Below are 26,769 nucleotides of genomic sequence, written 5' to 3'. Positions count from 1 at the left end.
AGGTGTCCACAAATTTAACTTTCCAAGTGATAATAAAAGTTTTGCTTTTAGCTTACCGCTGCCTCTCTATGAGAAATTCATTTATGCAATTTTTAGACAGTTGATCCTCACAATAATTTGGTGAAATAGGCAGGCCAATATATGTATTAGGGATAAGGTACAGCCCTTCTCAAGTACTATAATTTTGGATGTAAAGTCTGGGATACATATCCATGTGAAACCGTACAAAGCACTCTGTACTTAGTCTTCTTAGCATCTATCATAGCTTGTAATTCAATACTTATTTTGTTGTTGCTACCAGGCACATCTCCCCATGATGATACAACTACAGGAAAATCTTCACCCAGAAGCATTTCTGAGTATTGAGAGTAATACTACCGATACACAGCAAAATTTGTAAAAAGAAATCTGTGTGTTGCAACTAACCCCCTAAAAATTCGCTCAACAATGCAACTGCTCTAATGGCTTTTCTCATTCTTCCCTGCCTAGAACAGTCTGAATTCTACCTCCAACTAATCAGCTATCCTTCTCCTATCTTACCTTGATTATCCTGCAACCTCTTTATTACATATAGATATCTAGTCTTCTGGCAGCACAAATAAAACATCTTCTAAGAAGGATAGGCCCTAGGAAAGTGGGAAAACTTATAAACTCTGCGATAATTTTTAGCCTATAACCTTTCCTACTTACTCAGCCCCCATCTTTCTTAGATCTTCTTTACATAAATGAAGGAATGAAAGTATGTTTGACAAAGGGAACTGGCAATGACTTTTTGGTTCAGTGAGAATATGCCAAGAAAGAAGAATGAGAATAATTAGAATGAAATATTTGTGCTACTTCATCATTTTCAAATTCTGTCCTTTCTTTTAGAGGTCTAAGGAATTATAAGTCCAGCATCTTCATTTAATTTTTCTTTAGTAGAGAGCTAAGAAGAGCATAACTGTGACATGTTATTTAATTACTTTCTGATTTGATGTGTCATTTAAATTAATTTGGGGTTAAGTTCTTTTACTCTAAGATAAAATGGTAAGGGTTCATGCTATCCCTTTAGTTTTCCCATTACTCTGGGGAGGAGATGAGAGAGTACTAAAGCTTTTAATATCAAATTTACAAGCTGATGAAAATTTAACTTTAGCACAGACTTTGTGCTATTCATGTAAGACATACTAGCTGAAGAATATTTAGGCATCAAATATATTCATAGACTTTCTCAGAGATTTTTTATCTTAACAAAATAATACTGTTTCTTGGGAAGCCACTGCAAGACTACCTTTGAGTCAGTTTCATGGTTATTTTTACAAAGTCATCAGTACTTATCCTTTACTGAAATACTCTCTATTTAAATGAGCAGATGCTCTCTGACTCAATATCAAAATGAGTACTGCTTATGCCAAGATTATCAGGTGGCTAAACTTTTCTATTTACCCACTACCATTTGTTAACACTTTCTTCTCCCCCAGCCAGGTGCCCAGTCACTGTTTCAGATTACTTCATACACCAAGCCTCAGAATTTAGCCCTGCAAACCGTCACCAACTGGGTTTCCTTAGCCCTTTCTCCTCTCTCGATCACTCGAGAACACCTCCCCGTTTATAAAAAGTGCTGCTGCCCAATTGTTTAGGGTTTCAGCTCTTTATGCATAAATCCCCAGTAAGATACTCACAGATATTTCTCTCCAAAATAATTTCTTATGAATTCCAAGCTCCAAGAGATAATGAAGAATTTTGGCTCATATTCATCCTCATTTTATAAGATACATTTATTTTTGCCATGAATCCATAAACTTAGGTAACTATTCTAAACTAGAGGTTAGCAATTTTTTTCTAAAAGAGCCAGCTAATAAATATTTTTGGCATTATAAGCCATATGGTCTCTGTCATAATTACTCAACTCTACCACTACTTAACTCTGCCACTGTAGTAAAAGCAGCCATAGACAATCCATAAGTGAATGAGTGTGGCTGTATAACAATAACTATTTTTAAAAACTGGTGGTGTACAAGCTTTGACCCATGGAATATAGTTTGCTAACCCCTGTTCTAAACTAACTAATAGCAGACAAGAATGTAGACTGGCATAGGGGAAAGAGTGTGGTTATTGAAATCAAACCAACATGTATTCAAATCCTGGCTCTGGCAATATTTACAATTTGGGGTCAGTTATAATACTCCTTTGAGTCTGTTTTATCATATGTTAAAAGGAGATTATATTTCCCACCTTGTGATGTTCTGTGAATATTAAATGAGATAAAGAATGTATGTAAAAAGTCTGAAGAGAAAATTTTTTAATAAAAATTATAAAAATGACATTTCTAATTTTGTGGATTATAACCATTATTATTTCCACTTCTATTAAACTTGCCTCAGACTCAGTTCCATGCCTGACCTAGAATGGTTTGTACTTATATAAACCAGATACTCTTAAGCTATGCTAGTGGGCAAAACACAATAAAAAGGAGATTTAACTGTTTCAGCAGTGATCATCAATCAGTAATTTGAACATTACAAAAAAGTTTCATTGAGTAACCTATCAAAGCCTTTATTCAACAGACTTGTGGGTTATTAACCCAGACTTGTGGGTTATTACAGTTTTCATCTTGAAAACCCATCTTAATTAGCAAGATAGATGATATCTAATGTAATTTTGCTACATTTCTATGATATAATTATTCATTGAGATGATCTCCATAGTGAAAATATTTAAAGTGTTTGTAAATTATGTTTGATTTACATATACTTATAATAATTTTTAAGTCTGTATTTGGTCATTCTGACTAAATACGAATATCATAGTCTTATCATATTGTCATTTCCAAATTTCCACTAGAAAGTAATAGAAGCTACTGTTAATGAAATCTATCCTGTATATTAGCACCTAAGCCAAATAGGATGATTTTTAAAAGTTGCTTACATAAAGTTTTATGCAAACATATGATTTACATCGCTTTCAAGGAATGCTTTTTTTTCAGATAAAGTATAACAATTCCATATTAAAGAAACTGTATATATGTGTAGAGGATAGACCTAAGAGTATGGGGAAATATTTATAAGGGTTACGTAAGCCAAAAATTTTTTACTATCTATTATGTTCAGGATGTTGAGAGATAATTCATGGCATTTCTACATTTCTAGTATCAGCTTTTGCTCCAGACTATGTTTTCAAGAACGTCTGTATAGCAAACAGCCTTGGAAGATAGAGATAGTGTCTCCCTCCAGGGAAGAGGGCAGATTTATCTCCTGACCATTATAATAAAGACAATGTCTCCCTCTGGGATAGAGATTGAGCAGGTTTGCTAACAGTGCCTTATAAAATTGGGAGTTTCCTAAGCCCTGGGTGTTCCTCAGCTCTGACACAAACCCACTGTGTGTACAGCATCTACTTGGATCCACTTCTGTAATTCCTACTGCAATTCCCAATTCCTGTGGGACTTGGCAGGGTCAAGGGAAATAATGTGAACTTAAAGCTCACTGCAGGCTGCTGTGGCATGAGCGATAAAGTTCGTTGTCTCTGATCCAGGAGTATTGCGTCTTCTACTAATATCTATGAAACTGTAGCAAGTTAACTTGTTAGTTTGAAATCAGGGCAAAATCTGAGATCCTTTAATGTTTTTCATATTGGGCACATCACAATCTTTCCTTTTTGCATTGTCATTTTTTATCAAATCCTCTATATTGTGAGTATTATATTGTTTGGTGCTATGTTTTGATATTCCTTTAAAAGCTTTGTATCTATTAGTTATCCAGTTAAGTCACTTGAAATCTGTTGTATCTGGCTATCTTTTAAGTATTTTTAGATTGGTTCTAGAGCAGCTTTTAGCCTAGTACTAATTTACACCCCCCCCCACAACCCCACCCTGACCACCACCACAAAGGTAATACCCTTCAGGAGACTCTACCCAATACACATTACAAGATCTTCTTTTCTGGCTGGTAGCAACTTTACTTCCAGTTCTGTGTGAACTCTGGCAATTGTTCAAACTACTGCTTACCACTGGTTTTTTACCCGGCCTCTGTGGTTTCCTCTAAAGCATGTGCAGATTATACTAATAGTATAAAGCAAAAGACTAAGGAGGATCCCTCCACATATCTCCAGAAACTCTCTGTTCAGATACCATCTTTCCTGTCCTCTGCCCATAAATTCTAACCACTTTCACATCCCCAAATTCCATTCTGTCTCTTCAATTCAAGGAGACCACCAGGCTGTTTTTGTTTCCTGCTCTGTGACCTGGAAACTGCTTGCAGGTAATATGAAATTGGGACAATTGTAAGGCTCATTTCAACAAGAAAACTTATTTTCTTTCTGTCAGGGACCATGGTCCTGTGCTGTTTGTTGCCCAATTTTTAAAAATCATTTTTTTGTAAATTTTGTTCAGTTTTCTAGTGGCTTATTTGCAGTGGGAGAGTATATTGAGTCCCTGTTACACTATTATTGCTTACAGTGGAAGTACATTTGCATTTCTAATGTTTGCAAAATGATTACTATGGAAATAGCTTTAGAGATTAAAAAATTGAATTATATGTAAAAATGATAAATACCTGAAGACATTCTGAGGAAAAAGAGACCAATCTATGATTTTTTCCTACATATTAAGTGTCATTAAAATGGTACACGCTTTGTGGATGAATAGAGTTAATTATAGTATCAATAATATAAATAGTAGTAACAAAGCCACATTATTTTACTACTAATTTTCTTATCATTATCATTATCTCCTAATAATTTTTGAGTATCTATTATGAGCAATACTCTTATTATGCGTAGTATCACATTCAAAGATGTGTCTCAGTTCATTACATTCAGGAACTTCAAATCTAGTCATGGAAATAAGAAAACTAAGACAACTTCTATCTGTCCTTCATTATCTGTGTGTGTTTATGAAAATCACTTAACTTATCCAAGGTCAAATTTCTTCATCTATAAATGAAAAGTTTAACTAGATCATATTTAAAGTCATTCTTAGAAGAGTTATGGTTCACTTAGAAACTATTTAAAAAGCTTTATCTGTGTGCTCACTTCTATGTCAGGGAGAATTAGAAAAAAATGTCTCAAATACATACCCTAAAAAGGTCCCCAAAATAACTGCATTTTTCTGTAAACGAGAGTGTCAACCACAAAACTGTGAAGTAGTAAAATATGCACTACTAATAATCAGTGTAACAATATTAATTGGTGTGAGTTGGGATTCCTATTATTACAGCTTCCCAGATAACCAGAAGATAGAGCTAAGAGAATATAACTTTCTTATTATACTCTAGGCTTAATTTGGGAGTGACAAAAGAGAGAAATTCCTCTCTCTGAGCATAGTCTCAATAAGTAACACACTGTGTAACATTTTTAAGTGCAATAGTTTGAGACTAGTATTCTAAACACAATACTTAGAGATTAAAAATCTGTTAGAAGGGCAAATTCCAGTCAAGATGGCAGGGATTTCATGCTTTAAAGCATTTACTTCTCTACTATAAAAACAAAACAATGATAGGTAAAATATAAAAAGAGAAAACTGTCCTGACTGGGCTCAAATACAAGACATATGTTTTTGAGAGCCAGAAACAAAACAATGCTTAACTGGCTAATGGGACCAAAGCAGCAGGTGTGCTACCCTATGGATCCAGAGATAGGAAATGTCTCAGCTTTGGCTCTGGTGTGCTAATGAACATCAATATTTACTCCAAGAGGGACATGGATTGGAGTCAGGCTCATGACCTGATGCCAGGAGGTGGGTAGGTCTAGAATTGGGCCAGCATACTCTATAAACAAGGCTAATCCAAACTGCTTCCAATCTGCTGAATGTAACTATGACAGACAGGAAGCTATAGGCAAAAAAGACAAAACTAAACCACATGACTAGGAACAGACCTAAAAACACTCCCTGACCCAGATTATAAGATCAGGCTCTCAACCAGTTGCCAGAGTGTTGGATTAAGGCAACCACAAAACTAATTCCAGAAAAAAAAAAAAAGGAAAAGCTCAATGCTAAGGAAGGCAGCAAACATCAATATCAAAATAGGTGTGCACTCCAGAAGAAATTTAACTTCATAGAACAATTTGGCAAACTTTAACATAAAGATTTTAAATACTCAGAGATAAATGGAAGCTTATAAACTATGAAAGGAAACAAGAAATTATGAAATAAAACAGGAAGAAATGAAACAAGAACTATGGAAAAAGAGAAGTGTTATAGTTGAAAAGTATAATCACTGAAATGAAAAGCCAATTTAAAAATAAAAAGAGACAGGAAAAACAAAGACCCAATCTTCGAAGTGAAAACAGAATTGAAGAAATCACTCAAAATACAGCATAGAGAGACAAAGACATAAATGTCATAAAAGTAATTAAGAAATAAATGGATATCTAATAGGTGTTACAGAAAAAAATGTTACAAAAGGAGTGATGGGTAATAGTTGAGAATTTTGAACAAAGGTGAATGTGATTAACAGATAACAAATATATTCTCAGTATTAAGCAGAATAAATAAATAAATACAAATCCATAGCTGGTCACATTATAGTGAAACTGCAGGTCATTAAGAATATAGAACAAATCGTATAAAATGCCAGAGGGAAAAGATAGATTATTTTTTAAAAACTTAGCAATCAGTATAACAGATGCTAAGTTTTAAAAACTTAGTATCTGTTATGGGGATGTCACTATTCAAAACAAACAAACTTAGCATCTGTTATATTAGCAAGCAATATAACAGATGGCTTCATCTGTTATAAGAAGCCATAAATCTGTAAAATAATATCTTCGAATTGCCAAGAGAAAAACCTGTTAGTGTGAAATTTTATACCCAGATAACATATTATTTAAAAGCAGGAACAAAATAATGACAGCAATAGACTTTCATGAAAAGAATGATTAAACATTAGATTCTGCTGTTCAGACAAGGGACCTCAGAAAATGTACTGGAATAAAGTTTTTATATCAATAGCAACAAAACCTTCTTAAAGTCTTTGCTTAGTGTCACCTACTCAAAGTGGCCTAACTTAATAAATACCTAATTGAAACTAGGGGAGATGATGGGAAAAGGTATTGGAAAATGTTTATTGGGGGTTTTAACCATGTTTGCAATGTTCTATTTCTTTTTAAAAAGTTTAAAAGAACCAAAACCAAAAGAAAAAAAAAATGTTTTAACCAAACAAGAAGCCAGTGAAATGAAAACATTATTAGGTTCTGATAGAGATGGGTGTAAATACGTGATGGTTTATTATTCTCCTTTCTTTCTTGTATGCTTTTCAAAATATCTTACTCTGCAAAAAAATGACAGTAGGAAAAGTATAAAATCAAGAGTTGGTATTTTCCAACACATTATTGAAATATTAGTGGTCAGTATTTGTACAGTGATCTGTAAAGAAGGTTTTCAGGGTGGTAAATGTTTTATGTTCTAATTTCCGCATCAAACAATAGCACATACCAAACTGAACCCTCCACCAAGGCCAATCCTTATTTCACTCTGGGTGATATTAGTCTCTGTCCGTCTGTCTAGGAAACAGATATGGCTTCTCAAACCTTGAGTTTTTGTAGTGATTTCCTAAGAGTGTTGACAAATTAAGGCTGCCATCCACCAGACATCAGAGAATTAAGAATGATGCAGTGAGCAAGCAACGAGTGTGAGTACCTCTATGCCTTTACATGGCTCCAGGTAACAATCCTTTAGTCTTTGGCACAGGTGAGAGACTTGAGTATAGTCATAGAAAAATGATAATTTAAACAGTGACATTAGGATGGAGGATTCTTTGGGAGCACTGTGAAGAAAATAGCTAAGCGGTAAGGCAGGTTCATTTGACGGAAAGCCTTGAATTTCATCTTCAGGATTTTAGACTTGTAAATTTTATTTGAGTAAATTAAGCTTACTATATGCATGCATAATATTGTTAAACAGCAAAGCTGAGGTAAATATAGCCATGATAGGATATTTAGCGGCAACTCTAGAAGTCTACTATAGGGCTGTGAAAAGAATGAGAAAAATAAAATAGTAGTTAACCAGTGAAATGAGTAAATGTTTTACATTAAGTGAGTTTTCTAATTAAAAATCTTATTTCTTGATTGAAGAGAGATGGGGAGAAATAAAAGGATACAAATAATTTCATTTTTAAATCCATCCCCAGTACAATGAGATCCCTGTGTGTTTCCTAGCTATGCAGGGAATTTATTGGATAAGGGAGGAATGAAAGGGGAGAGATGACTAGCTTAAAAATTTCCTAGTTACTCTGCCTCTAAGTCATCCTTCTTGTGAATTTCTTTAGAGGACAGATCATTTTGCCATCCCATAAGGACTAGTTTTATTCCAAATAAGGCAAATGTTCTATTTCAAAATAAATGATGATATTGTAACAAAGTTTAAAAATTGCGTATTAGGCAAAAGAGTTGACCCATTTAAACCAATGGTGCACTCTTAGAATATTTATAAAAATGCTAAAAACTAATGCCATCTAATAAGAATTTTACAATAATGTATCTCCCAAGAATACGCTCAGCTAGTTCCATAGTAAATATAACTAGGAAACAGGTACTTACTCAGGTATTTCTCTGTGAAGCAAGATAATTAATCTTCAGTATTTAGCATTTAGATTAGCGACGCCCAGCAGAACTTTCTGTGATGATGGAGATGTTCATTCTGAACTGTCCAATATTGTATCCACTAGCCACTAGTGACTATTGTGCATGTAAAATATGGCTAGCGTGACCGAGGAACTGAATGTTTCATTTTATTTCATTTAAACAATTAAAATGTAAATAGTTACATGTTGCTAGAGCCTAGTGTATTGGACAGCATAGACCTAGACAATTAGTATCCAATTCAACTTTGATTACAGTCAGAGATGAATGAAGACAAATGAAAAACATAAAAAGTAGTTGGTAGAAGTTAATTGCTAGTTATTCTAAAGACATGGAGAACTACACTGTCCATATCTTCTCAGGTCTTCTCATATGCTGACCTAATGACCATTCACCAAATTTATATGGACTATCCCCATTAGTAGTCAAAACTGTACCTGTGAAACCTATACAATCAATTAACTGAAAATCTTTTCTTCCATCACACCCCTTGTAAAAGTTAAAAAGTGAATGTAGTCCCAGTAATGTGAGGAACCCAATGAAGACTCATAAAGCCATGTGTTTTACTGTGGTAATTCCCACATTACCATGAAAGGGCAGTGACTCAGAAAACCAAGTCCTCTGGTGGAGTGTGGCCTTGCACTTAGAGGAGGGCTATTCGGGCCAGAATTAAAATTCATATGGTAATGAGAGCTCAAACGCTCACTTCTCCCATTCCCATTACATGCTGTTCTCATTTCTAAAACATTTTCTTCACAACTTTCTTTTCCCCTGGAAATAATTTCTTTGCTGGAGCCAAATTTCTAATTTCTCTGCATGTTTAACACATTACTCCATTTCAAAGTACTTTGAGAGAGTGAGAAGTTAAAGGCTAGAAATCAAGAGCAAAGTAGAAAATCCAAATTAAACAACCTGTTTAAGCCCAATAGGTTTATATATCTTTCTTTCAAAGCTTTGTGGACTGTTTCCTTTGAATAAAAAAGTTCTTCAAATATCCACAAACCTTGCCCAGACACTATCGCAATATCTGGATAGAAATAACTCTCATAACAAATCTGTGGACAAATTACTGCGATAAGTAGATTAAATACCAAATTAAATATTATGGTTTTACATCAGTTTTAATTGCTTATTGTTCTCTCCATGAATCACATGAATTTTAAATTAGAAGGTAAATATTTGCTCTTTGGTGTATTATTCTAACTGGAAAAAGAAAAACAAAGCCCTCATATTTATTTTTTTAGTTTTATCAACAGGCACACCTCAAGCATTGCCTAATATTATCAGGGGTCATGGGAAAATAATACCAATGACAAACAAAAAAACCAGTGTAAGTGACTTTTACATAAGATTTAGTTTCAACCCAAATGTTTGCCCCTTTAATTCAACCTGTGCTCTCAATTCTTTTATGCAAACAGTTTTCATTTGACTCCCTACAGCAAATCCAGAATTTGAAAATAATCAGATAGAATACTGTGCAACTTAAGGTCCTGACAACAAGTACAGAAATGTTGTTTTGTGCTTGAGGGAACCTGTGCACAGACCATCTGTGTGTTGGTGAATCCCATGAAGGCTGTCAAAGCAGGCATGCATGAAGAAATAGACAGTGAAGGGGGAGACGTTCTCCCAGCCACTGGAACAGGGATCTAGGAAACCACAACATCCACGCTGGCCATTATTCAGATTAATAATTAGGCCCATGTGTTATATTTTAGGTCCACCTATTAAACCCAAACCCCAGAGAAGAATGCCATTGGGAGTTTTTATTATGAAGTCACTGTTCACTTCATGCAGCTTGAATTAAGAGGATAATTGAACAGAATCTCAGGTTGCATTTGCATTGCATTGTGTGACACAGTGGATATAACATGGAAAAGGCAACTTATGCTCTTTTACCAAAGAGTCTGCAATGTGATGGGTCCATGCTACTTAGGAACTTATTCCCAAAGCAGCACAGGATTTCTCCTTGCCTGCTTATTCATAGAATAAAACTACTTATGCTTAGTAATGCCCCAAACACCCAGATTTTGACATTTAAGTAAAAGGCAAAACAGTGAGTAAGACAGATTCACATAGCGTATACATATAAAATTGGAGAAGCCCTAACTCGCCCCTCCCCCGCCAAAAAATAGTAAAAATTCTGAATTTCCAATCACATCTGTCCCCAAGGGTACCAAATAAGAGACTTTGGACTTGTACTAACTATGCAGGCCTTATAGTGAATTATTCCTGGAACTGGATATGAATAAAGGGAATAAACTATGCACAAGTTACCTAAGTGAGGAATCTGGTACTAAAGAATGGCTTTTAAATGTGAGAGTCACACTTTCATTCCAGAGGGCAATCAATATATTTTTGAGAGAATTATATTTCACATGTCCTGAAATTATGTATTTGGAAGTTATTCACCAGAGCCTATAACTAGAAATAATTCTTATAAGGAAAATGGACCCCTACTCATAACATACTGGGATAGACCTGTTAGAGTTAGCGCACCATAATAAAAGCACGTCATCCTTACAAGCTGCATATTTGGTTTGTACACATTAACTTATCTTTAAATAATAACCCAGGATATTGATTCTTATAGTATTCATCCTTGAATTCAACCATGAATTGAACACAACTGAGTGTTTGCAACAGCCTATTAGAGAACCTGATATTTAAGAGGAAGAGCCCGATTTAATAAATAGTTTGGCAGTAGGGCTGGAAAAACTCAATAAATTATGTTTTACAAGTAGACAGAATACACACAGATATTGTAACTACTGTAAATCACTGTACTTCAAGTCAAGGTACTGAACATATTTATACAAATGCACTGAATGTTTAATGAATACTGATTCGTGACACAATTTGGGAGGTGAAGTTAGGGAAGAATATTATTGTGGGGGGATTACAGCAGATTCAATGATAGGAGTTTATCACATTGTAATCTCTTCCTAGGCACAGAGAAAAACCATATTTCCCCACTTCTCGCCCCTGGAAGGCTGAGCCAGAGACAGTTCTGGCCAATGGGATAATGGTGGATGTAAAGTAAGCCACTTCAAGACCTGGTGATTAAAAACCTCCTGAACAATCTTACAACTCCTTTTATCCTGCTATGTAGACTTTGGAGGTCATGTGTTCCAGATGGCCTGGCTGCAAGATAGAGAAGGGCCAACAAAACTTTATTAGACCTCACAGGAGTGAGATACAAATCTCTGTTTTACAAAGGCATCGGGGTTTGATCTTTTTTTTTTTTTTCCTGCAGCACAAGCAAGCCTATTCTACATAATTCAGAGAATTTCTCAAAACGCCTTAGAATGTTTTTAACACCCTCGCAAGCCTCTACTGCAACAGTGATACTTTGGCTTCAGTTATGAGCAACTTACGAATTTCCAGGCTTTCTCATGTATACGTAATGGCTCCCCATTTAATTTCTTGGGTACAAGGTAGTTATGTAAAGAATCTTATCATGGCCTTTGAGAGTTTACCTAATACCTTTTAAACAAATGACCAGGTTGAAATAATAATTCCTACTGGTTGACCAAAAGTGCTTTAAGAAGGAATTTTGGAGAACTAGCCAAGGAATTTTCCAGTTGCTCGAATTGCCCCTCCAGAGAAAAACAACAGAAGTAATAGCTGCTAAATGGATTTGCATGCCAATGCCCACCTAAACCACTTTATTTATACTTTACTGAGGACATAAAAGTCACAGATATAACTAGACTTGTCACAGTGATCATTTTGTAATGTATAGAAATACTGAATCACTACTTGTGATTCAGGAACAAAAATAGTGTTGTAGGTGAATTAGACTTCAAACACAAACAGATAAACTCATAGAAAAAAAGATCAGGTTTGTGGTTACCAGAATTGGGGTTAGGAGAGTGGGGAATTGGATGAAGGCAGTCAAAAGGTACAAACTTCCAGTTACAAGATAAATAAGTACTAGGGATGTAGTGTGCAACGTGACAAATACAATGAACACTGCTGGATGTTACATATGAAAGTTGTTAAGAGAGAAAATCCTAAGAGTTCTCATCACAAGAAAAAATTTTTTTCTTTTACTTTGTATCTTTATGAGATGATGGATGTTCACTAAACTTATTGTGTACTTATTTCATGATGTATATAAGTCAAATCATTATGCTATGCACCTTAAACTTATAACAGTGCTGTATGTCAATTATATCTCAATAAAACTGGAAGGAAAAAACTCTTACCAAAAAAGTCATACAGTTTTATTCATAACAAAAAAAGTTAAATATGAACATTTTTACGCTGTTTGTAAATATCGTTTGCTCATTTTTATCACAAAGCTGATCATGTCCAAGAATCACGAGATAATCTCAAATTAGCTGTTTTTTACTTCTACCATAATTATGTCATAGGACCATCACCATATAGAATCCACAGTGCATATGGACCAGTGCCATTGCCATGTAAATCATTTTCAAAGGCATTTCTAAAAGTATGATTTAAAACTATGAAATTATTAGAAGCAAGTTCTCAAGAAATATCTAACATATATACATAGTTTTTTTCAGCTACAACCGAAAGATGAAAAGGGGTCACGCGCTATTTAAATAACTACTATAGTAACTCTGCAGCAGCCTCAGATAAGCTTCTCTGTTCATTAAAGGGTTACATTAGCTAAGGGAGGTGATATGTTATATATGCTAGATGGTTTTTGTATATAATAATGGGTTTTGTTTCTTTTAGTTCCTGTAGTTGACCATCAGAAGTACCTAGGATAGGATAAGCTCAGAGTTGTTCACTTTTTAACTTGCTTCTCATCTGCTTAACATTACCTGACTCAATTCATTCATGAGAAAGGCTCTGAGAGAGAATTTTAAAATTATGTTAATAGAGTAGAGTACTTGCATGCAACAATCTCTGTCCATAATTCACTGTGCAAATTTAGAAAAGTCACCTATTCTACCTATTCAGTTACCTTGGGGATAAAATGGTTTATTTCAAACCTAAAATTTCTAACTATAGATTTTTGAGTAACTATTTTCTATTTTGTTAGGAGTAAAAAAGAAAGGGTTCCATCTCCAGCATGAAACAATTAAGATTAAATTTACTGGAAAATAGTGATTGGAATTGAGAAGCAGATTGTAAAGGAAACTGAAATCTCATTTCTTGGATGATTTTTAAAGAAGCAGGAAACTCCTGTCTCTAGAATTGTTTAGGTGTGACCTTGCTAAAGTGAGAAGAATATTCAAGGTATCTTTCTATTCTGATTTCATAATTCCAACAAGCAATTTGATCTTTTTTCCTTTTCATGAACTGAATTTTAAAATCAACTGAGCCCCATTAGTACTAAACTGGAAGCTTTGGGTTTAGCCTTGGTTTTTCATACCAATTGCCCTGTAACATGACCAAGACATTCCCCAAAGCCATTCCCCTCTCCCTTTGGTTCCTCATTATCTTTACCTTTAAAGTTAAGGAGGTTGACCAAGATGGCCTTCAAATTTTCCCTCAGCTTGACTAAACTTTAGACAGCCTTCCTCCTGACTCTAAACTCCTTGACCTGCCTCCAACCCCTGCCCTTATGTGCCCAGATAACCTAACCACAGGAGTCCCCTCTTCCCTCTTCTTAGAGCAATTATAGGAAACATGCAATTGTAAATTCTTTCTCAGTCCTTTGAGAAGTAAATCTTTAAAAACCCTCTTGCCAGTTTACAACCCAGAAATGTCTTTCTCAAGGACCTGGAAGACATCTCTTTGAAAAGGAATCATCAAGAAGACAGTGTCTCTATCTCCCAGTCTCTGCGGAAGGGGAGGATCCTAATTCCAGGGGTGACTTATTCAAGATGTGAAACTACCTCTTATCATGAAGATATGAAAGTTTACTTTTCCTTTGGGTAAAGCCAATTAGCAAACATTAAAATTCTCCCACCCTTTGTTTCAGTGGATTTGAATTTAGACTACATTCTGGTCCCTCTCCTCTACTAAAACAGCCTTGAATAAACTCATCCTTGCCTGTTTAACAACATCCAATGCAGTTTTTGCTTTAACAGGTTTACTAGACAGTTTCCAGGGCCCTTTTGCCAATTTTGAAATTTTATATTTCTATGTAAAAGACCTTTTTGTTTGAGTTGAAATCAAAGCAAGTAGTACCTATTTTACAGAATATAAAAAGAAGATGTGACAGGGCTTCAAATTTAGCAAAATTATAGGTTATCTGCCTACCTATATTCACAAGCACTCACCAGCAGACTAGACAATCTCCCCCACTGATCTAATATTCTTCTAAATCCACTCCCAATATTTTGTAACACTACTACATCCCTTTGAGACGAAAGCCAAAGTTTTGCTATCATCATTGGAACTATTTTTTTCTTCTATTATACTGTCTAATTTCAGAATCATTAATAGAGTTTGAATTCACAAATGTGAGCAATTTAAATTTATATAAAAATATAGCTCACAACCTAAGAATATAGTGAGGTAAGTAAATCAGCTGCTTTCCTATACTCATGGGAGAACAATTTTTCTTTAGTTAAGAAGAAATACAGTTGACTGCCATATCATTCATTGTATTTCCCTCCTTCAAAATTCACTGCTATGAGCCTGGCAGATAGTAGCATTGGTTAACACTGAACTCTCATAGTACTACTCACAAAGTATTCATTAAATATTACAGACCTCTCCTTCCCTTTGTAGACAGACAAATAGTGTGCACAGTAGCCGGATCAAAAAGTATGTTTATCAATCTTCCAAACATAATTTAAATAGATATATTTTTGCCCTCTTGTTAAATAAACCTGTCAATTTTACCTAGAAGGATTATAAACAATGAAAGATGATCTTAATAAAAATTAAAATCTTTCTCTCCCCATAAGTCCCTAATTTTATCTCCACAATTATGTAATACAAAATAAATACATGGTGTTATGGGCTGAATTACACCCCCCCATCCCCATCACATTTATCTGTTGAAGTCCCAACCCCTAGTATGTCAGAATGTAACCATATTTAGAAATAGGTCTTTAAAGAGGTGATTCAGCTAAAATGAGGCCATTAGGGTGAGGCCCTAATCCATATGACTGATGTCCTTACAAGAAGAGATACACCGGGAACGTATAAACAGAGAAAGAGTCTTATGAGGACACAGTAAGAAGGCAATCATCTGCGAGCCAAAGAGAGAGGTTTATAGAGAAACCAAACCTGCCAACACCTTCGTCTTGGACTTCCAGCTTCCAGAAATGTGAGAAAATAAATTTCTGTTGTTTAAGCAAAAAAAAAAAAAAAAAAAAAAAAATTCACTGCTATGACCCTATCAAGACTGTCTCAATTTTTAATATTACCACCATCATATATTGTAAATATTTACTGAACTAATATACAAGTGAATAGATGAATAAATGGGAAATTTTGTGGTCATTTTCTATTATGATATATCTTTCTGTGGTAATATATGCCAATATATTCTTAGTAAGTACACATTTTGCATTTTGTTTAGATTGTTATAGAGATGGTAGTTCATTATTTTTCATACTGCTGTGATCTAACGTTTTCATGATATACCTTTCTTAAGTTTCATAGTCATCATATAATCTTATACATTTTTACATTAAAAGATTCAAATCTAGAATATTAAACCTATAATCCTTAAAAATAAACAAACAAAAAGAAATCCTGCATGAAAACATCAAATAGCAAATCTTCCCCGTCATTAATCACTTCATACTTTCAATATTATTTAACATGTTTTACCTCACAAGGAGTGATATCCCTGAACAAGAAATCATTTTTGTGATTCCTAACAAGGAACCCTGCAGTTTTGTTCAGTGGTTATTCAGAGATTCGAAACTGCACTACATAACTTTGTGACAGTGTAACATATGATTCATGACGGAAAACACAATACAGAGAGATTTCAGAAAACTTAATTGACTAGAACTGCAGGTGACTTACTACAGTGTTTATCACAGTGCCCCAAAAGGCAGAGTTTTCTGCTGCCTGAATATTCACAATGCAGTAATGTAACAGTTGTAAGGTAGGTGCTGGGCGCCAAATAATCGGAAGCTCTGCTTGAAGAGTACCTGGGCAAACATCAAGATCCTCCTAAGCCTGCCTTGGCTCCCTCATCTGTCTGGAACAGTTAACACAGCAACCAAGGCAGGAATGACATGAGGGAGTGTGTCATGGGGAATAGAAGGCACTCTTGGTGCTCTCAGAGTTTACTCCTTCCAGCAAGCAGAAAAAGAAAGGAGCAGGCATTCTGTTGACTAGGAGGAAAGGAATCCTCATGCACTTAAAAGAGCTCCAAAGCAACTTACCAAGAAATTTTAAATATTCAAATTACATCAAAATGGCAACTGCTTTTTTTTCCCCCAAACTTTGTTTGTTCACCTAAATCACAAACTGAAAGCAAAACGTGGAATAAAGATCTGATCCTGGCAACAAACAGAAATGGGAATTCAAGAAAATGAATACATGAGATGAACAGTGGAAAAGTTATACTAAGTTGTTTACACCCTCATCTACAGGCTTTTGTTACTGGATTACTTCATTACTTTAATGGAAAATGATTTAATGAATGTGCAAAGACTCTGAATCTGTGGCCTCACAAACTGAAGTACTTTTCTATTACTATGAATTAACAGAAAGAAAAACTTTTCCTCAACCATTTGGAATCCTAAAGCAAGCCTCAGTTTATTTGCTGCTACAAGTCATTTAGAAAGTTTGCTGGCGCAATTGAGCATGAACTGCTTCATAAAGTTTACTGCATGTGTGATCATATCTTTTTTACCTCACCAGATTAAGGTGAAAGCAGTTTGATTCCTCATATGCCAGATGAGCAAAAATTTGAGTAGCCTCTGTTTAAATGTTTTAACTCTCTATAAATTACCTTAGATTGAGTGGCTTGAGGAAGGGGTTTCCTATGACTTCAACCTTACTGTCTGCTTTCCCAACAAATGCTGCTGTTTCTTATTGCCAGAGGGGCTGTGATGTCTCTCCCACCATCCTAGGCTCCTATATTAGGGATATAACCTAATCCCTAAGGCACTTTGCCAGGGCTCTATATTTCTCAAAACATCCTTGATACTCAAGGAAAATACTGAAAAGGCAACCTGAGGATATCAAACTCTAAAATACTACACTTAATTGCCACTACACAACATGGTGGACTAATCTCCATTTCTCACCCTGATCTTGTGCCATAACTTGAAACTAAGATTCCACTGAACATCAGAAATATCACGGGGATAACTCCAGGTGGCCATGGAGGTAAGACATGGAATGGGTAGTGTGAGTGGGGAAGACCCTGGACAGAAAAGCTATTACACTCATTTATTTTATGCACTGAACTTTTGAATACTAATTTTAAATATGGTGTTCTACATTTTAAAAAATAGTTTGAAACATGTTCTGGGGTACATAGGAAAAAACATTAAATAAATTATTCACACCAGCCTTATTGACAATTTTGCTATAAATTGTACTTTCACTATCCAAATGTCATCACAATATCCACTTAATTGCAACCCTGAATAACTTATCAGGAGTTCTAGCAAATCTTAAAAAATAGAGTTCATATTAACAAAGAGAATTCCATAATTACATGAGATTGTTTCTCATGTTAAGTTTTAAATAAGCTAAGGACATGCTGCTGCAATGATTTTTATACATAAATGAAAGAATACTTATTGATATGTTATTAATGAAATATTTCTCTTGGAATAAAAACAGTGGTACAGTAAAGCAAACAACCATTAAATAAAAGCAAAAAAAAAGAGTCTCAAGTATTCAGAGACATATTTCATTAAGAAATACGCTATGCTGTAGATAAGAACAGGTGGCAATAATTGGCTTTCCCATCTGCAGATTGTAAAATCATCTACAGGTTGGCTTTCAAAAGTATTACAGCCAATATGTGGAAACCTGTCCATTTGCAAATTACGCCAGATGACCCTGACCAAATTCAGAGAGCCATGTATGACCAATATTCTTTCTGATGTTTTTTAAAGTTTAAAGCAGATGACCATTCCATTTGCACAGCAAAATAGGAACTGTGAACAGTATGTGAGCAGAATTTATTTAGTGAGTTGAGAAAAGTCAGTTAATGACATCAGAGCTCCTTTAAAGTCCAGATCCTAACAATCAAAATCCTCTGCAGATGTGGCCCATTCAGAGGTGATGATAAGATTGGCAATTATCTAGTTTTTAACTGAAGAGTCCAGTATTTCAACTTCTTCCCAGGAAACGGATTAAGAAATTTCCAGAGATGTATAATGAAGCATTATTACTATCACATTGTGACTTGGGTTTTCAGTATTATCACTATGTAGAACTGTGCTCTGTGCTAGTCTAGTAATTTTTATTTTGTTTGTGAGTTTTTATGCCTTAAAGCTGCTTCAAAGCAAAAGAAGCTTTCTGCTCATCGGGAAAAGCATATCAACATTGTGTAGCTGCAGCATTTGTAATAGTGTGGTATACTGGCATCACTGTAGTGCAGCTGAGTATTTTCTTTTTATAGTAACAAAACATGCAATATTGCAGTCTTTGTCTAGCTTCCTCTTTCTCATACACTGAAGACAAGAAATAAATTAAGGAAAAGAAAGCAAAGAAATAGAAGCGAAGGGAAGAGAAGGGAGGGGAGGGAATGGGAAGGAAGAGGAGGGAGGGAGGGAGGAAGACAGGAAGGAAGGAAGGAAGGAAGGAAGGAAGGGGGGAGGGGAAACAGGCAGCTCATAAAAGAGATATAAATGTAATTTGCTCTAAAATCCCTTAAAAGAGGGGCAAACAGTTTTGTTGTTCATGAGGAAAGATACAGTAACACTGAAGAAGATGCAGGTTATGTACAAAATAAATGTATCTATAAGAAAATAAAACTGAATTAAAATGCCTTCAAATATCAGAATTAGTTTCCTTTAGAAAATTCTTCTTTCTGTCCCCAGAGCTTTGAGATTCCCTAATTGTGAGGAACCTCCTTCTGATGAATTAAAACTAGATGCTATCTCTTGGGGGAAAATAAATACAGAAGGTGGCAGGGCTCCTTCCAAATTCCTCTTTAGGAAAAAGCAATAATCTAGTTGCTCATTTATTTTAAGAGAATATTTTTTGATAAACTAAAAGATTTATTCATCAAATAATCTAAATTTATTGAAAATATTCTAATTCCTATGTCTTGTGACAGTATGGAAATAATCATTAAATTACACATAGTTTACACATAGTTTATGGATGAATGAAACAAATATTACACATAGCTTATGGATGAATGAAACAACAAATTAAATACTGAATCAATATAATGTGAATTTTGTGGAATTCTTTATACCTTTTACTTGATTAGAATCAAAGTTAAGCTTAAATTTTTAAAAGCTCAATATAAAAAAAATGAAGAAATCTTATAATAATAAATTACTCGTGGGGAATCATTCATATTTTACAGCTGTATTAAGGTATAATGGAAGTATAATATAATAAACTAGATAGATATTCAATTTGAAAATTTTTGATTTATCATTATACCTATGAAACCATCACTGCAAATCAAGGTAATGAACATATCAATTGTCCCAAAAGTTTAAACCATCTCCACTCCCTTCCCCAGGCAACCACTCATCTGCTTTCTGTCACTATAGATTAATTTGTATATCCCAGAATTTTAAATAAATGTACATATATTTATGTTCCCTTTTTTCCTCTGGCTTGTTGTAAACAGCATAATTATTTTGAGATTCATCCTTGCTGCCTGAATCAATATTTTTTTAATTATTGAGTAGTATTTCATTATATGGATATACTACAATTTGCTTATCCATTCATCTGTTAATAGATGTTTGGGTTGCTTACAGTTTGGGGTTACTAAAAAATAAAGCATCACGAAAAACTGTGCACCAGTCTTTGTGTGGACATACATTTTATATCTCTTCGATATACAACGGGCAGGGGATGATTAGGTTATACAAAAATCATGTTTAAATGTTCAAGAAACTGTAAACCATTTTTCCAAAGTCATTATAATAGTTTACATTCCTTCCAGCAGTGTATGAGAGTTCAAGTTGCTCTGCATGCTTACCAACACTTGGTATGGTCCAAACTTGATTTTTGACAATTCTCCTAGGGATACAGTGGTGTCTCGCTCTGGTTTAATATGCATTTCTCTAATGACTAATGATCTTAAGCATCTTTTTATGTGCTTATTTACATCCATACATATTCTTTGCTGAAGTGTCTGTTCAAAACTTTTGTCCATTATTAATTGGGCTGTATGTATTATTTTTATTGAGTTGTAAGTTTGCTGTACAATATATTTTAGAAAGAAGTCCTTTGTCAGATAAATGTTTGCAAATATTTTCTTCCAGTCAGTAACTTGTCTTTTCTTTTTTGTAACAGTGATTATTGAAGAGCATTTTTTATATTTTTGATGAAATCCAGTTTGGCAATTTTTCTTTTTCTACTTTGTACTTTGTGTGTCTTTTTGTACAGATATTTGTCAAATCCAGGCTCACTAAAATTTTCTCCTCTCTCTTCTAAAGGGTTTATCTATCACAATTAGATCTATTATTCATTTTGAGTTAATTTTTGAATATAGTGTGAAGTAAGGGTTGGGCTTTTATCTGTTTTTCTATGGCTATCTAACATCATTTGTTATACGTTTACCTTTTTTTTCCACTCAGTTGCCTTGATACCTTTGTCAAAAAACAATTGATCATATATGTGTGGTCTATATGTCCATTTTTATATAAATACAAAGCTGTCATGACTAACGGAGATTTTTCATAAGTGTTGAAATCAGACAGTGTGACGAGTAACTTTGGTATTCTTTTTCAAAATCATTTTAGTTACTGTATTATATTTGCATTTCTATGTAAGTTTTAGAATCTGCTTGTCAATTTCTGTAGTGAAGACTGCTGGAATCTTAAATAGGATTGCTGAAAACTTCAGAAAAATTCAGGAAGAATTGGTCTTATAAGATTGAATTTTCCAATACATTAATATGATATATTCCTCTACTTAGGTCTTCTCTAATACCACTCGGCAATGTTTTGTAGCTCTCAGTGTTTCATATGTTTTTCATATTTATCGCTATTTGATGCCTTTGCAAATAGTATTTATTTTAATTTCAGTTTCCAATTTTTCAATGCTAGTATATAGAAACACATAGATTTTTTGGTTTTTTTTACAGGTTTATTGAAGTATAATTGATATTTTTAAAACTGCACATATTTAATGTATATAATTTGATGACTTCAGAAATATGCATGCATACAACTGTGATATCATCACCACAATCAAGGTAATAAACATCCATCACCTCCAAAAGTTTCCTTGTGTCCCTTTGGTGCGGGGGGTGCTTTTTGGTTTTTTGTGGTAAGAGCACTTAACATTAGATCTACTCTCTTAAATTTTTAAGTGCACCATATCAATTGTTAACTACAGGTACTATGTTGCACAGCAGATTTCTAGAGCTTATTCATCTTGTATAACTATAAATTAATATCTATTGAACAACAACTCCCCATTTCCCCCTCTCCTCCCATCCCTTGGCAACCACCATTCTATTTTCTGTTTCTATAATTTGACTATTTTAGATATCTCACATAAATGGTACCATGCAATATCTGTTCATCTGTGACTGACTTATTCAATGTAGCATAATGTCTTCCAGATCCATCTATACTGTTGCAAGTGATAGGATCTCCTTTTTTTCTGACTGAATAATATTCCATTGTATGTGTATACCACATTTTCTTGTCCCATCATGGACACTGGGTTGTTGCCACATCTTGGTTATTGTGAATAATTCTGCAATGAACATTCTCATTCCTTTTCATACATTTACATATCTTGGAACCTCACTACACTTATAAATTAGTTCTAGTAGGTTTTTCATAGCTTTCTTTGCATTTTCTACATAATTAGATATTCCACAAATAAAAAACAGTTTTACCTCTTTCTTTCCAATCTATATGTCTTATATTTCTTTTCCTTACTTTTTACTACAATAGTTAGGAATTCCAGCAAAATAGTAAAAAGAAGTGAGGAGAAAGGATATCTTTGCATTGTCTCCATGTTAGACGTAAACAACCAGTTTTTACCCATTAAATATGGTGTTAGCACTTGCTTTTGTTAAAGCTCTTCATCATATTGGGGAAGTTATATTCTATTCCTAAATGACTTAGACTTTTATTCACAAATATAGGTTGGTTTATCTAACCTATATTTTTTTCTAACCTGTTAATATGATTATACTGATTGATTTTTTATTATCAAACCAACCTTGCATTCTTTGCATAAAATCCACTTGATCATGATGTGCTATCTTTTTTATATACTGTTGGATTCAATTGGATAAAATTTTATTAACAATTTTTGTGTATATGTTGATAACAGCTAATGATCTATATTTTTGTGTCTTGTAGAATTTATGCTGGCCTCAAAAAATGAGCTGGGACATGTCCCTTCCACTTCTATTATCTGTATGTATAGTACTGGAGTTATTAGTTCCTTATATCTTTAGTAGAACTTACCATTTAAGGCACCTAGACCTAGAGTTTCTTTTGCATAAAGCTTTTTAACTACATATTCATTTTCTCTCATTTATTTGGGGCTTTTCAGGCTGTTTCTTCCTGAGTGAGATTTGATAGTTTCTATCCTTCAAAACCTTTGTTCATTTCATACAAATTGTCAAATTTATTTATATAAAATAGTTCATAATTTCCCCCTTACTTTCCTTTTAAAAACTGCAGAATCCATAGTGATGCCCTCTCTCTTATGGTATGGGTAATTCTGTCTTATTTAGCTTTTTTTCTCCTCAGTTGTAGCAAATGTTTATACATTCAATGATCTTTCCAAAGAAATGGATTTTTGTTTCTTCAGTTTTTTCTGTTGTTTTTGTTTTCTGTTTCATTGATATCCACTCTGATCTTTATTGTTTCCTGTCTTATGATTACTTTCTGGCCTAATGCATTTTTCTTTCTCTAATTTCTTAAGATCAAGTTTATATTATTGTCTTGAGATTTATATTTTAATCTAAATATTTCGTGGTATAAATTCCTATATAAGCACTCTTTAACTGTGTTGCACAAATTTTTTTTGTTTCATTCAGCTTAAAATACTTTAAAATTTCTGTTGTTTCTTTCTTTGCTGGTGGGTTTTTCAGAATTACGTACTTAAATTTCCAAATATGGGCAGATCGGAAGCCCAGCAAGCAATGAAGATGGCAGAGAGCAGTGGTTGCACTGGCAAGAGCAGCCGGAGCAGCTCAGGGAAGGGGGTTGGTGTCAGCAGAGCAGGTAATTGCTGGCTTCAATCGCCTGCGGCAGGAACAGTGGGGCCTGGCCTCCAAAGCAGCTGAGTTGGAGACGGAGTTGAATGAGCACCGTCTAGTGATTGATACTCTGAAGGAGGTAGATGAAACCTGCAAGTGCTACCGCATGGTTGGAGGGTGCTGGTAGAGTGGACTGTCAAAGAGGTGCTGCCTGCCCTGGAGAACAACCAGGAGCAGATACAGAAGATTATTGAGATACTGACACAGCGGTTTCTGGCAAAGGGAAAGGAACTAAATGAATTCCGGGAAAAGCACAACATGCGTCTCATGGGGGAAGACAAGACGCCAGCAGCCAAAGAAAACTCAGAAGGGGCTGGGGCTGAGGCCAGCCCAGCTGCAGTACTGGTTTCCTAGAGAGCAAGGCCTTTGCATTTTTTCTACCCTGATTCCCACTTCTTATAATTTCTCTTTATTGTTATTATTTTCTCTGCCATTGTAATTTTTTGGTTAATTAAATGTTTTGGTCAGAAAAAAAATTTCCAAATATGTTGACGGTTTCTAGATTTTCTCTATTATTTACTTCTAATTTAATTCCACTATGCTCACACAACATACTTTTTATGATGTGAATATTTTAATAATTATTGAGACATGGATTATGGCCCAGAATATTGTCTCTGTCTTAGTATTTGTTCCTTACATATTTATTCTACTGTCTGGGGACAGAGTGTTTGTGAATGTTAGTTAATTAGTTCGCATCTCACTTAAATTTAGTCACATCTCCAGGAAAAACTGTAATTTGAGGCCCATAATTAAGACCATTAACTTTTGTCAATTGGTGCATTTCAGTATATGTTAAAGTTAATTCAAAACCTATGTTGTAGGGCTTCCCTGGTGGCGCAGTGGTCAAGAATCCGCCTGCCAAGGCAGGGGACACGGGTTCGAGCCCTGGTCTGGGAAGATCGCACATGCCGCAGAGCAACTAAGCTCGCGAGCCACAACTACTGAAGCCCGTGCGCTGCGCCTAGAGCCCGTGCCCCACAACAAGAGAAGCCACGGCAATGAGAAACCTGTGCAGCTCAACAAAGAGTGGCCCCACTCGCCACAACTAGAGGAAGCCCGTGCACAGCAACGAAGACCCAACGCAGCCAAAAAAACAAAAAACAAAAAAACACAAATAAAAAAAAACTGTTGTAGAGGCACAAATGCCAACTAGTGCCCTTTTACCTTTTTGTTGTGGGCATTATTTTAGAAAATTTTGGTTTCCAATTGGGTCAAACTGTGGGCTTCTGTTTGAGTGCTGAGTTTCCTCCTCCTGTACCTAGGGTTTTGGGGGATTTTGTTGTTGTTATTGTTGTTTGAATTTTTTGCGGTAGTTCATGGATATACTTAAGGGAGAGAGTGTCCTCTCTATACTGCTAATATTTACAAGTTTCCCACTCCAGAGAGTCTCAAATAATTATTGTCCGGGTTAAAGGTGTTCCCATGGCTTTATTGGGCTTAGAATCACAGGCTTATGCTGGGTTTATCCTTGACTACACCACAATAATGTCTTGGGTGTGTTTTACCTACAACCCTGAGAAGGAGGACCATTTTTGGAAACAGAGGCAAAGGCAGCAGCAGCAAAGGCATTTTAGAGGATTCTAGTTAGCCACCATCTTTTAAGAGTGTGGAAATCAGCATGCCACATGGTGAGTGCTCTTCCTCCATGTGAGCAAAGACCCAGTGGGCCTATATATGGCAGGGCATTGGTCTTTCCATTAATAAAGGTGTACAACATGATCACAGTTCAGTTTTTTTCCTTTAAAGTCATTCTTAAAATTTCATTGGCGTATATTTTTACTTGAGCATCTGTAATTTAGTCTTCAAATCTGTTATGATTTTTGTTATGATTTTTCTATTTTTTTAGAATACAAAACTCTTGTTTAATTTTTTCCTCTTTTTGTCCATTTTTTCTTCTTAGTAAAAACTAAGGTTAAATCCTGCTTGTTTTTATATCCTCAAAATTTTGTTTGAACATATTTAATTCAGCTTGGTATTTTGTGTTAAAACAGCCATTTGCTTCATAGTTGTTTTTTGTGCAGGGAAGGGAATTTTTTTTTTTAAATGTTGTCTTTCCATTTATTGTTCAGAACATCATTTTTTTTTAATTAATTAATTTATTTATTTTTGGCTGTGTTGGGTCTTCGTTTCTATGCGAGGGCTTTCTCTAGTTGCAGCAAGCAGGGGCCACTCTTCATCGCGGTGCGCGGGCCTCTCACTATCGCAGCCTCTCTTGTTGCAGAGCACAGGCTCCGGACGCGCAGGCTCAGTAATTGTGGCTCACGGGCCCAGTTGCTCCGCGGCATGTGGGATCCTCCCAGACCAGGGCTCGAACCCGTGTCCCCTGCATTGGCAGGCAGACTCTCAACCACTGCGCCACCAGGGAAGCCCGGGAATTTTTATTAGGTAAAATATTTTTATTCTCTTCAGTTTTATTCTTGTAGTAGTTTTGTGTAGAGTTGTGTGAAGACTGCCCGGTTGCCACATTTGATAAACATAGTTGGTGGTTTGGAGTAGCTCACAAGACTCTTATTTCAAGAGAAATCTCTTCTGTTAGTGTATAAAACTGCACTTTCTTTATTAGGTGGACTTTTGAGGAGTGTATGTGTCTGTCCTTCCAAATTCTGTTGTTTTCTTTTGCCTTCCACAAACTTTAAGATTTCCCCCAGATTTATTTTTCCTTGAAATGTAGTATCCATTTCACTTTTTTTTAACCTTCCTCTCTCCAAAAATCATTATCTTTCCAAAACTGCCTCAACTCCCATGTGTACTTTTTACCTCCAGCTTTATTGATATATAATTGACATATAACATTGTGTAAGCTTAAGGGGTACAACACGTTGATCTGATATACTTTTATTGCAAAATGATGACCACAGTTGTGTTAGCTAACACCTCCATCACGTCACATAATTACTAGTTCTTTAGTGGTGAGAACATTAAAGATTTAC

The 26,769-nt window shown here is 34.9% G+C and overlaps 1 pseudogene across 1 annotated transcript; it reads left to right on the top strand.

Moving 5' to 3' along the window:
• Window positions 1-1,971: 1,971 nt before the first annotated feature.
• LOC309631037 (prefoldin subunit 2 pseudogene) lies at window positions 1,972-25,871 on the top strand (annotated as a pseudogene). The gene has a single exon. The product of its transcript is annotated as a prefoldin subunit 2 pseudogene (transcript).
• The last annotated feature ends 898 nt before the right edge of the window (window positions 25,872-26,769 follow it).

This window comes from Balaenoptera borealis (genome assembly GCF_965194805.1).
Source record: "Balaenoptera borealis genome assembly, chromosome: 6".
Lineage (NCBI taxonomy): Eukaryota > Metazoa > Chordata > Mammalia > Artiodactyla > Balaenopteridae > Balaenoptera > Balaenoptera borealis.
Note: the sequence above shows the minus strand (reverse complement) of the source record. Positions and strands in the feature narration are given on the sequence as shown.